The 12,500-nt window shown below is 34.4% G+C and overlaps 2 non-coding genes across 2 annotated transcripts; both read right to left on the reverse strand.

The window, feature by feature from the left end:
• Window positions 1-8: 8 nt before the first annotated feature.
• Window positions 9-165, reverse strand: LOC131854268 (5.8S ribosomal RNA). Its single transcript, XR_009358039.1, has one exon. It is a non-coding gene; the product is annotated as a 5.8S ribosomal RNA (ribosomal RNA).
• Window positions 166-398: 233 nt separating this feature from the next.
• On the reverse strand, window positions 399-2,311 carry LOC131854258 (small subunit ribosomal RNA). The gene has a single exon (XR_009358030.1). It is a non-coding gene; the product is annotated as a small subunit ribosomal RNA (ribosomal RNA).
• Between the last annotated feature and the right edge of the window lie 10,189 nt (window positions 2,312-12,500).

Below are 12,500 nucleotides of genomic sequence, written 5' to 3' on the forward strand. Positions count from 1 at the left end.
TTTGCAGCCGGCCCTCAGACAGGAGTGGTCCTGGATGTATCTCCACGGACCGCAATGTGCGTTCGAAATGTCGATGTTCAATTGTGTCCTGCAGTTCACACTATGACGCGCAGTTAACTGCGTTCTTCATCGACCCGCGAGCCAAGTGATCCACCGTCCAGGGTAATGGTTTATATTGTTTGTTTATAATAAAAAATAAAATGAAAACGGAAAAAAAAAAAAACAATCTTGTGACATAGAAGAACGTGTGCGCGCAGCACCACGGTCTCTAACCACCACCGCATTACATTTCTGACGTCGGCCGACATGCGGATTTCTGCCGAGCCGACACACACACATCGATAACATAAAATAGTAATGATCTGTCGTTGTAACGAACAACAGCAGAAGCAAAACGTTAATGATCCTTCCGCAGGTTCCCCTACGGAAACCTTGTTACGACTTTTACTTCCTCTAAATGATCAAGTTTGGTCAACTTCCCAGCAACGCCGACGGCCGTGAAGCCACCGCGTGTCGGTCCGAAGACCTCACTAAATCATTCAATCGGTAGTAGCGACGGGCGGTGTGTACAAAGGGCAGGGACGTAATCAACGCGAGCTTATGACTCGCGCTTACTAGGAATTCCTCGTTTATGGGGGATAATTGCAAACCCCAATCCCCAGCACGAAGGAGTTTCAGCGGGTTGCCCGGACCTCTAGGCCAGGGAGAACATGCTGATTCCTTCAGTGTAGCGCGCGTGCGGCCCAGGACATCTAAGGGCATCACAGACCTGTTATTGCTCAATCTCGTGCGGCTCGAAGCCGCCGGTCCCTCTAAGAAGAATTTTAATACGCAGCCAGTGAGTTGCGCGACGCGACACGAGGACGCGCAGCGCACACCTAAATGACTACGCCTATTTAGCAGGCTAGAGTCTCGTTCGTTACCGGAATTAACCAGACAAATCGCTCCACCAACTAAGAACGGCCATGCACCACCACCCACCGAATCAAGAAAGAGCTGTTAATCTGTCAATCCTTCCGGTGTCCGGGCCTGGTGAGATTTCCCGTGTTGAGTCAAATTAAGCCGCAGGCTCCACTCCTGGTGGTGCCCTTCCGTCAATTCCTTTAAGTTTCAGCTTTGCAACCATACTCCCCCGGAGTCCAAAATCTTTGGTTTCCCGGAAGCTGCCCGCCGAGCCATTGTTGTAACGTCGGCGGATCGCTAGATGACATATTTACGGTTAGAACTAGGGCGGTATCTAATCGCCTTCGAACCTCTAACTTTCGTTCTTGATTGATGAAAACACCTTTGGCAAATGCTTTCGCTGATGTTCGTCTTGCGACGATCCAAGAATTTCACCTCTAACGTCGCAATACGAATGCCCCCAGTTATCCCTATTAATCATTACCTCGGAGTTCTGAAAACCAACAAAATAGAACCGAGATCATATTCTATTATTCCATGCACGAAATATTCAAGCAGCATTTTGAGCCCGCTTTGAGCACTCTAATTTGTTCAAAGTAAAATTGTCGGCCCACCTCGACACTCACCGAAGAGCACCGCGATAGGATTTTGATATTGAACCGGCGTTTTACCGCCGGCTCACCGACGATATGCTCCGCAAACGTGTCAGTATCACCGCGGATGCGGTGCACCGACAGCGCGGCGCACAAATGCAACTACGAGCTTTTTAACCGCAACAATTTTAGTATACGCTATTGGAGCTGGAATTACCGCGGCTGCTGGCACCAGACTTGCCCTCCAATTGTTCCTCGTTAAAATATTTAAAGTGTACTCATTCCGATTACGAGGCCTCGTAAGAGTCCCGTATCGTTATTTTTCGTCACTACCTCCCCGTGCCGGGAGTGGGTAATTTGCGCGCCTGCTGCCTTCCTTGGATGTGGTAGCCGTTTCTCAGGCTCCCTCTCCGGAATCGAACCCTGATTCCCCGTTACCCGTGACAACCATGGTAGTCGCAGAAACTACCATCGAAAGTTGATAAGGCAGACATTTGAAAGATGCGTCGCCGGTACTGGACCGTGCGATCGGCAAAAGTTATCCAGATTCATCAAAATTAACGACATCGGACGCGAGGCCCTCCGTCGATTGGTTTTGATCTAATAAAAGCACTCATCCCATCACTGGTCAGAGCTCTGACTGCATGTATTAGCTCTAGAATTACCACAGTTATCCAAGTAACTGAGTAAGATCTAAGGAACCAAAACTGATATATTGAGCCATTCGCGGTATCGCCTTAATACGGCTTGCACTGAGACATGCATGGCTTAATCTTTGAGACAAGCATATAACTACTGGCAGGATCAACCAGGGAGCTAACATTCATTCATTCATTATCGAACAACTAACGAACTCGCCACGCTCCGAACACGATTGGGCCGGAAACGCGGCGTGTCGATATGATCGCGATGGATATTGCGTTGTGAAGATTTTCCGAAGACGATGGTCCGACACGTCGACGGCGACACGGACGGCAACTCTTAGAGATTCTATATAATATCTAAGCGCGCGTCCTATACCGAACGTCCTAACCAGACGGTTTCGCTACACCCTATTTAATGGGAAGTAGTATATAGTGGTAGTAGTATAGTGGCACAGTTAGGTCACACCGATGCGATAATTTCGTTTCTCTACAGGCTCAGACGGCGCGGTCGTCTATACAAGCAGAGATAGATCGGCCTGCAGTCTGCGCCCCCGACACTCCGGTTCGCTTCGCAGCCAATTTCGTGACAGACCACCACACACATGCAATGATGCAATGTGCGTGCGGCGTACGATGTGCGCGCGCGTCGCGTCAATCGGAGTGAACGGGAACTTTATGAATATTGTCCGGCTCTATCATAACAAAATGATATGGCACAGAAAGCCCAATAGTAGTGGTACGGCGCTTAGGAGGCCGGGACGCGACGCGACGCAAGTCTCTCGGATACACCGAGATACGTACGTACGCGCGCCCCGACGCCATACACGGGCCTGCGTGGTCTTGTCTTGTATATTGTTGTCGTTTACACACAACAAACACATGTACGAAAAATATAATTCCAAACCACCAAACACGAGACCCCACAAACGCTATACAGTACAGTAGAGGTGGTTTGGTATTTATTAATGTACACACGTATGTATATACGCCCCGTTACAAAAACACAATCCGTATTACATTGATACTTGAACTACGTTCGTAACGTATGCGTCGTCGGTGTAGTCGAGTGTACACTGCACTCGTTCGAAAAATTTTGAGAAACCCACTGAGAGCGCCGGTCCGAATAAGCACGATGCGCGCGCGCGCGCGCGCGGGCACGCGCGCGTGCTACGCGCGCGTTGGCACGACCATGATATAAAATTAAAAAAAAAAAAAATTTTTTTTTTTTTTTTTGACTTTGTATTTTTTCCGACGGGGTGTGGTGATGTATAATGTTGTTGATTACACCCCGTCGGGAAAAATACGAGTGAATAATTTTTTTTTTTTTTTTTTTTTTTCTGTCGTGTATCAGGATCGATCGATCGATCGATCATCGTATCCGATGGGTGGTGGTGGTGGTGGTGGTGGTGGTGGTGCGGTTGTTTTATTTGTTTCGAAGAAAAAAAAAAAAAAAAAGTGTAAAAAAAAAAATTTTTGCAATTGTTTTGTATAGGTAGGTAGGTAGGTAGGTAGGTAGGTAGGTATGTATGTATGTATGTATGTATGTATGTGGACCCACCTAATCAGAAAAATGAGCAGTACCACCTTTGAACTTCAACGGTGGTTAGTAAAGTTAAAAATTGATTTAATTCAACGAAGACATAAATAGATAGAGTAGAACAGTTGGAATACAAATTTAGATTCAATTCTAAATTCATTCAATTCAATTCGATTGAATTAATAATAATAAAACACTTCACCGTTTCATCCGTTTCAACGTAGAGAGTAGAACGCTTGTTTATTTTTTTCACACACAGATTTCACACAAATCTCTCTACCTATATCTATCTATATTATAGGTCTATCTATATACTGTTACATGTTGTCTGTTGTACATTGAAACAATCATCTGGCATTTGTGTGTACATACATATATAAGCTTTCATCGGTGTCAGTCGAGGTGAAGTCGTTGAAGTCAGGAAAATCTAAAAACAAGAAAGAATAGTATCTGAATAACAAATAATAAAATCAAATTAATTATTAAACATAACATGCAACTTTAAAACTATAAAAACATATTATAATTAATTGTTTAAAGCACTAGTTAAAAAACAATTTTAACATACCTGTTTACATATATGGTATAATTATATATAATTGAAAAGTCAAAGCCTTCTTTCTTATAAAACAAACAACAACAATAGCACGTTGCTTTGTTTATTTTTAAGTTTCCCTGCTTGTAAAACTTCTCTTCATCAAAAAAGTTGCTATTTAATGGCCATAAAAATATATAATAAAATTGACCATAAATTCTTTTAAATACCAATTCCGAAATTGGCTAATTGACAATTGTTTTTATACTATAAATGAATTTTTCGCTAAAATATATTTGTATAATATTGATTGACACCTAACTAAAATAAATGTCACGTATCTATCTATATTTGACATATGTATAATACTTACAATTTCTAAACGTAAATTCTTAATTCTATTGTTCATTAATTAAATTTTTGCATGCCAAAACAATGGCGAAATATGTGGACAAATAAATACATTTTCATTAACATATTTTCTAGTGTTTTAGAGATGACAAGGAACGTAAAATTCAAATAGAGAATGGCAACACTGTCCGCACAGCAAGCAAAATTGCCAGTATACGATAACGTTTCAATCTAATATCACAGATAATATAATATTACATACAGATACCCCATCCCATACAAGAAAATGGTTCCTTCCTAACTCGGGCTATTCTTCGGGCTATTTTATTTCGCCGCCGTAGGCGCTAGATGTCGCTATATCTGAAGCAGTTCGGATTACTAGTGGGTGATTAGTAATAAAGCATGAAAATAGATGGCAGAGAATTCGGTCTACATGACATCTGTTTTGACATCTGTTTTAACTGTATCGAACTCCTGATTGGGTACAATCGAAAATTCAATGTAGGTATAATATTGTTCGCTGACAGTCTACAGACACGGCTAATGTACCTATGTATCTACATAGATACATATGTTACAGTTACTTTTTTACATGCCTACTTTTTTTCTCCCGACGAAGATATGTCGTAACGCGTCTGCACTAAAATCGGGCTATCGGGCTAATAGCCCGATTTTAATACGGTTTTTTTTATTTAAATTGTTATGTGATAGTGATAGATTTTAGCTATGATCAATTGATGTGCATATGTGTACCTCATATAATTTTCAGTGTATAATTATTTTTCAATATGTAGTTAATTATGGTAAACTGGCAATTTGTAAAACTGAAAACCATCAATCTGTTATATGTAGGTTCTTTCAGGGATACTACATCGGTGCTAATGACATGTACATAGGTACTTATTTTGATGTTATACCTATTTGTAGAACCTTCGATATCTACAAACTACGCCTTTACTGCTAGTTTTTTGGTATTTATGTAAGTTGTTATTCAGTTGAAATTAAGCTGCGAAATTACAGGATATTTGGACATACATATGTAACATCTATGTTCTCCGGCATGATAATGTATAGAGGAGGATATAGAGGGCACGACATGATGTATTTAATAATATACGTGGTTGGATGGATCGTCAGCTTATTTACCATTTCAGTTAATAATAGTAGGTAGTAAGTAACTTTTGACAATATGGATGAAGGAGGGTAACGGTGATGATGATGAGATCAATAATGACTGTTGACGATAGTGACGGTGGTATTTACATTTATGACCACCATAAAATTCATCATTGGCAGTATTCTCAACATTATCATCATTGTTCATCATTGTGATGATTGAGATCAAATTAATTAATTGATTAAAAAAATAGCAAGTATTAGGTAGGTACTAAGTCCTTATATGACTTAAATACAAGGTTCTGGGATGCTGTGATATACTACAGTCTCTAGATTTTGTTTCTTATTAGTATTCCACGACCAAAGTAGACTATAGACAGAGAAATATAGATTTACACAAAGTTTTTTGATGTAAATGGGAATTATTATACACATTGCATTAAAAAATATATATATGATTACCATCTAATACAAAATCATTATGTAGTAAATAATTCCTGACATTTTAAATCGAATGAGGTGAAACTAACATTGCATGAACACAACACCACTTGAAGATCATAACATTTTTATTTCAGGTAACAAAACACTTTTAAATAATTTATTAATCACAGAATAAACAATTGTTAATAATTTACAATAATATTTCTTTCACTGCTTGTTATTTTTATATTATATTCCAATCATTTCATAATTAATTCCTGGTACACAAAATATTCCTGGATTTGTTGATGAAGCAATATAATAATAATCATGTGTTTAAATCATAAACTTATTTGCAGTCGGTTACACATAATATAATTACTTGGAATTTCTTCTCATCACTAGTGCATTGCTTTACTATTACTTATTTAATTATATTATTAATAGTAAAATGTTCATATGTATATACATATATATTTCTTATTCTTTTGAACTCCTGTTCTTCACAGTAAAAATGTTATTTATCTTCATCTGAAGGACTAGGAGATTTAGAATATCATCTCTTATTTGTTTAAACTTTGTTCAGTATTAAGTTGTTGATGTCAGGAAAATCTGAAAACAATATCATATACCATGTTACATTTTCATGAACTTACATGAATGAATTTACATGAAAGTAACTAAACTGTAACCTTATTAGCACAATAAACATATTATTCATACATCATATTCATTCAGTTCTAATAAAATATAAAAATAATACTACTGTTTAGTACTTTATTTTGATTAACAATTTTCAGTATTTTCTCAATCAATCAAAAATTATAAAATCAGTGTTAGTTTTTTTTTGAAGTTACATTCATAACAATAATAAAAACATAATAATACCACATTAAAGCGGTCACCAAGTACATATGTTTATTATATTTTAATATGAAAGATACACACGCTACATATGCAAGTTTTTAACAACTTATAGTTATACCTGGTATAAGATAATCCTCAAAGACACGATAGTTTACTAAATATGTATTTGTAGTATATTTCTTAGACACATTTAAATTATTGAGTTTGACAAAAAAATAAGAAGTTCAATGAACTCTGAACAGGAACAATTCAACAGTTGAATTGTTCAGTACCTACTCGTAACTTAAATGATGAAAAAAGAGAAAAAATCCAATGCTAGTGAAAATATGTTTTAAGCATTTGACTTAAAGTCGTTTATCCTATTCTTTTATTCCTATATTTTACATTTTTAACATTTCATTTACATATGTTGCCAGTACTCGTTGTCATTTCGATATAATAAAAAAATATGGACCAACCTACGATTTTAAATCGATATTTTTATTTGTGATGAAATCTAATAATATAAATTATGAATAACCTACCCTCGAATGGAGATATTAAAAAACTAATTATCATGAATAGTAGGTACGAGGATCAGTAATATGTATATCATAGTATTATGAATGATTATCGTTTCAAAACCTTGTACAATTTAGTAAAGTTGAAAATATCCTTCTACAAAAGCAAAAGTTTCTTATGAGTATTTTTAAAAATTCGAGGATCCTCATATTTAGCTATCAATGTCAGTAATTTATGTAGATACCATATAACACTTGTTTATAGAGGTTTCATAAAGGTATAGCTGACCTTATATACTCTATACCACATTCAATTCTCATTCATTAAATTACAATAAGTAGGTATTTATTTTTTTTAATAGAAGAACTATGTCACTAATGTCATTAATTGCTATAATTACCAGGGTGACCGCGTGGAGGTTGATAAAATAGAGTACACTTGTATCAGATCAATCTAATTAAATTAATATTTCCCGACTTCAAGTTATCGTACTTGCATACCTGTCAAAATCTCTCTATTTTGCCGTCGTCGAGTAAAAATTATGCATTGCAATTCGTTCCAAATAAGAGTATAATACAAAATGATGAAATTTTACTGTTTGCAAAGACTATGTAATTAAAAGCACCACCGAATAATGCGTTGTAATAAGTATCTTGTTATCGATTATTCGAAAAAATCGATAAATCTATGCATTTATTTTTAATATGGTAACACTTTCTAAATAAGTATTACTGGAATAATATGGTTTTCTTGTTTAGCTGTTTTATATTTACTTAAACTTTTTTTATGTTTAATTTATCATAATAATATAGTAAGTACTTATTATTTGAAAATATAAAATAAACATTTAAAATACGGCGATACAAATGAAAACAGCGCCATCTATGAAAGTATTTTGGAAACAATAAGCCCCAATTAGCAATGATTAAATTGTAAACAAATACAGGGCAACAACAAAATGAGTAAATATATGAAAATTACTTTTCAAAACGCATTATTTCATTTTAACATCTATATATGACTTTTTAAAAATAGATTAAACCTTTTTAAAAACATAGTTTTGGGTTTTAAACGATTACAAAAACAATGTTGAATTCCATTCGATACCAATGACGCCATCTAAATCCGTTTTTCGAACTAAAAATGGCTACTATGCCATTTTATCCGCCCACTGCTAATATTAAGTAATTAAAAAAAAAAAACAGCTCAAAAATATAACAATCTTTTATTTTCTAATGTTTTAGAGACGACAAGGAACGTAAAATTCAAATATATTATATATTTTCCTTATGTGAACTAAAGAGTTATTAACCAAATACATTCATTTAATAGAGAATGGCAACACTGTCCACACAGCGAGCAAAATTGCCAGTATACGATATCGTTTCAATCTAATATTAAGTAATCTAAAAAAAAAACATCTCAAAAAATGCGGTACAATAGAATACAATAAAAAAATAAATCAATCAAATGTATTGATGAACAGACAACAGAGTTCTTAACAAAATACATTAATTTAATGGAGAATGGCAACACTGTCCACACAGCAGTGTTCGATGTTGGAATAATATTGTTTTCTTTTTTTTTTTTACTTGTTGACTTTTTTAATTCGCAACATATAAATAGGCTCTTAATTATCGATAATTATCAACAAATCGATGCATTTATTTCAAAAGTAATTGGAACAACCAACAGTTGTTTTCTTTCTCTTTCTTTTTTTTTTGTTTTTACCATATTTTTATTACATTACAGTTGTACCACCACAAGAATGTGTTAATTGTCTTCTTATGTCATCTTTCGTTCTCTATGATATGATACATACATTTTTTTGTGCCATAAACTAAACCAACAAAGTACAGATCAATAAATAGTTTATGGTACTTATTGATTATTTTTTATGTATTTACATAATTCATGAAAATGTGGACACGTAATGCAAATCGATAATTATAGACGAATCGATGAATCAGTGCATTTACTTCAAAAATAATTGCAAAAAGAGTTGTTTTCTTTCTCTTTCTTTTTTTATATTTAATTTAACATTGTTTTAGTGGTACAACTGTAATGTAATAATTACAGTTGTACCACTAAAATAATGTTAAATTTCTTATAATCTCATATAAAGTGTATTGTCTATGATATGATACATTTTTTTTTTGTTTTGTGCAATAAACTAAATAACACAGATCAATAAATGGTTTATGGTACGAAAAATGTATTTCAAATTACGATTTAGATATAATTATCAATATAAAATACATACATATGTGTAATGTGATTGTTTACCTCTTTTAGTTTTTAGTATTTAACTTTGGCAAAAGAACTTTACGCCGAGCCATCAATCGTCGTCCGACTCAACAGACAGAGGACAGAGTATACATATGTATGTAGTATAGAAGAAACAAAAAAAATGTCGTTGGTCTGTGACTGTCAAGTGAGTGAGTGAGTGTGCGCGCGAGTCGGTCGCCATGTGAATGTTTTTTTTTTGTTTGTTAATGAATAATATATACTAAGTACTGTATTCGTTTGTGCTTACATGTCCACATATGCATGTCGATGTGAAAACAAGAAATGTCCTCCTCGTATCACAGCTACTGATCCTGATGATGAGATGAAAAGGAAAAATCTACACCTATGTAGGTGACGCCTAGGTAGACATTTTATTTTAACTGTTTCACGTCTTCTTTTAAAATGCAACGCTATATAAATACTAAGTGCCTTCTGAGTGCATAGAATACAATTTATTTGCTTCATAACATAAATTGTGCAAGATTTGTTTGGTGTTTGTCACAAAATGCAAGCTTATAGGGGTTATATGATTTTTGCATCACTTTTTTATAACTGTTTCCTCATATATGTGTACATTGATATGCCAGACAGTGCATCCCAAGCTTGTTTTGTTTGTTTGTTTGTTACGCAAGCTGTTCTTGAACTCTTGATGAACTACTCTTATTCATTCAGTGCTATTAAAGCCAAAAAATGATGTGAGTTTGCTTCTTGGAATTTGATATAATTTCTTTAAGGTCCTGCCGCCTGCCGCCTGCCGCAATCGGAGAGCGACCATCGTAATAAGTTCAAGTACCAGATGCTGCAACCACAGGACACAGCTTCAGCCAACACAACACACATATCTCCCTCCTGTCACCGTGATGAAAAGTCAGTAACTAACTACATATATATTAAATTAACTATAATGGAATGTTTCAATCGCGCCAGGTAGCTACAGTGTTATTAATCCACATCCACTCACTTCACTAACAATATAATATAACAATATTATTGCTTAGGTTATGTATGTCTCGATGAGTTGCTTTTCACACTGGCCATGGTGCTTGCCGTTCATGTAAATAAATATGTTGGTGGTATATATAGTATATTCTTGTGCTGGTCTGTTTATTAAATAATATAGGGTAATGTTATAGTTTTATTTGTGGATGTGTCCTGTGATTTCATTCTGTATGAGTATTTCATTAATATATGTACAGAGTATATACATACATAATCTGCAGAACACAATATTTTTGAATGATGATTATTGATATTCAACCAGTAATTGGTACAACACAACTTCTTATAATAGAAAATATATTACAATTATTAAATTATAAGTGACAGTGGCCTTAAGCTTTAATTACATACCAAGTTTTGGTTAATTACAAATCAATATATTATTTTGCATTATTATTATTGCATTAGAGGGGTAAATTGTAGTTATTTCATTTAAATAATCATATCATGTAATCAATTAATCATAATTTATTTAAATACATACATGGTTAAACTGACTGTTTCACATCTGTTAGACAGTTAGTATACATCAAAACTAGTAACTCTTATCTTCTTATCTGCTGATATATGTAGAATAAAAATTACATATAATTTGGTAAACTTTGTTTATGTGTAATATTTTGTACAATACATATTTTGTATCTCACTGTGGTGTTCATTTATAAATTTACAGAGTACCAGACACACACCAATGTGTATGATGACAGATGACTGCAAGTGAAAGAAAGAACAGCAGCAATAGACAGAAAGAAGATCTTGGAGAAGCTCTGGATACGGAGATATTGAATGAATAAAAAAAAAAAGATTAGCCTAAGTTATACCACCTCCTCCTCCTCCTCCTCCTCCATTTATGTACTAGTAAAGCTATCTATAAGCATAAGGGATCCATAGATTGGCAAAAACAAACAAACAGACAGACAGACAGACAGACAGACAAATGTTTTGTTTTTTATTTAATTTGTACATCCTATATTCACATATGTATAATTATTACTAGAAAAGCTATTGATTTGAAGTTACAAACAGACACTCAATTTGTATTTATAGATTACTAGCTGTCCCGGCAGACATTGTTTTGCCATACAAAAAAAAAAAATTGGTGGTGGTTGGTGATAGAAGGGTGAAAATTTAGGGTTGTGTATGTATTTAATGTAATGACTCTTAATAAAAAAAAAATACTGTTAGGGGTAGTTGCCGATTCTTTCAACATTTAAAATTTAACATTAGATTTTAATAATATAAATTGTACATAATTTGAATAATAATAAATAATAATGTAAATTAATTTATGATTACAACGTAGCAATAAGGGATACTTATTATTGTTATGTTGTAATCGTTTCAGCAGATGATGTGGCGTGGCGTGTCGTTCTTTTCTTTTATTTCATTTCATTTCATTTCATTTTATCATCTTTTCCTCCCCCAAGTCCCAATCTCCATATTCATACAAATTATTCATCAGAATTGTTTCTGCTGTACAGAGTGGTGACTTGACAATTCTTACCTGTACCTATGTATATGTATATATATATAATAAATGCATTGCATACTTAAGGTAAGGTAAGTTAAGTAAGTTATAAAAATAAGTCTAGTAGTACATATTTTAACAAAAAAAGTTAGTTATAGAACATTCTAAATTAAAAAAAAAAAAGTAGTAAAAAACTGTTATATTGTTGTTGTTATATTACAAAAAGATACACTCCAATTTTATTTATATGTACAGATAGTGTATATATTGGTAT

The sequence above is a fragment of the Achroia grisella genome, unplaced genomic scaffold (assembly GCF_030625045.1).
Source record: "Achroia grisella isolate CSIRO2021 unplaced genomic scaffold, CSIRO_AGI_Agris_v1 utg971, whole genome shotgun sequence".
Taxonomy (NCBI): Eukaryota; Metazoa; Arthropoda; class Insecta; order Lepidoptera; family Pyralidae; genus Achroia; species Achroia grisella.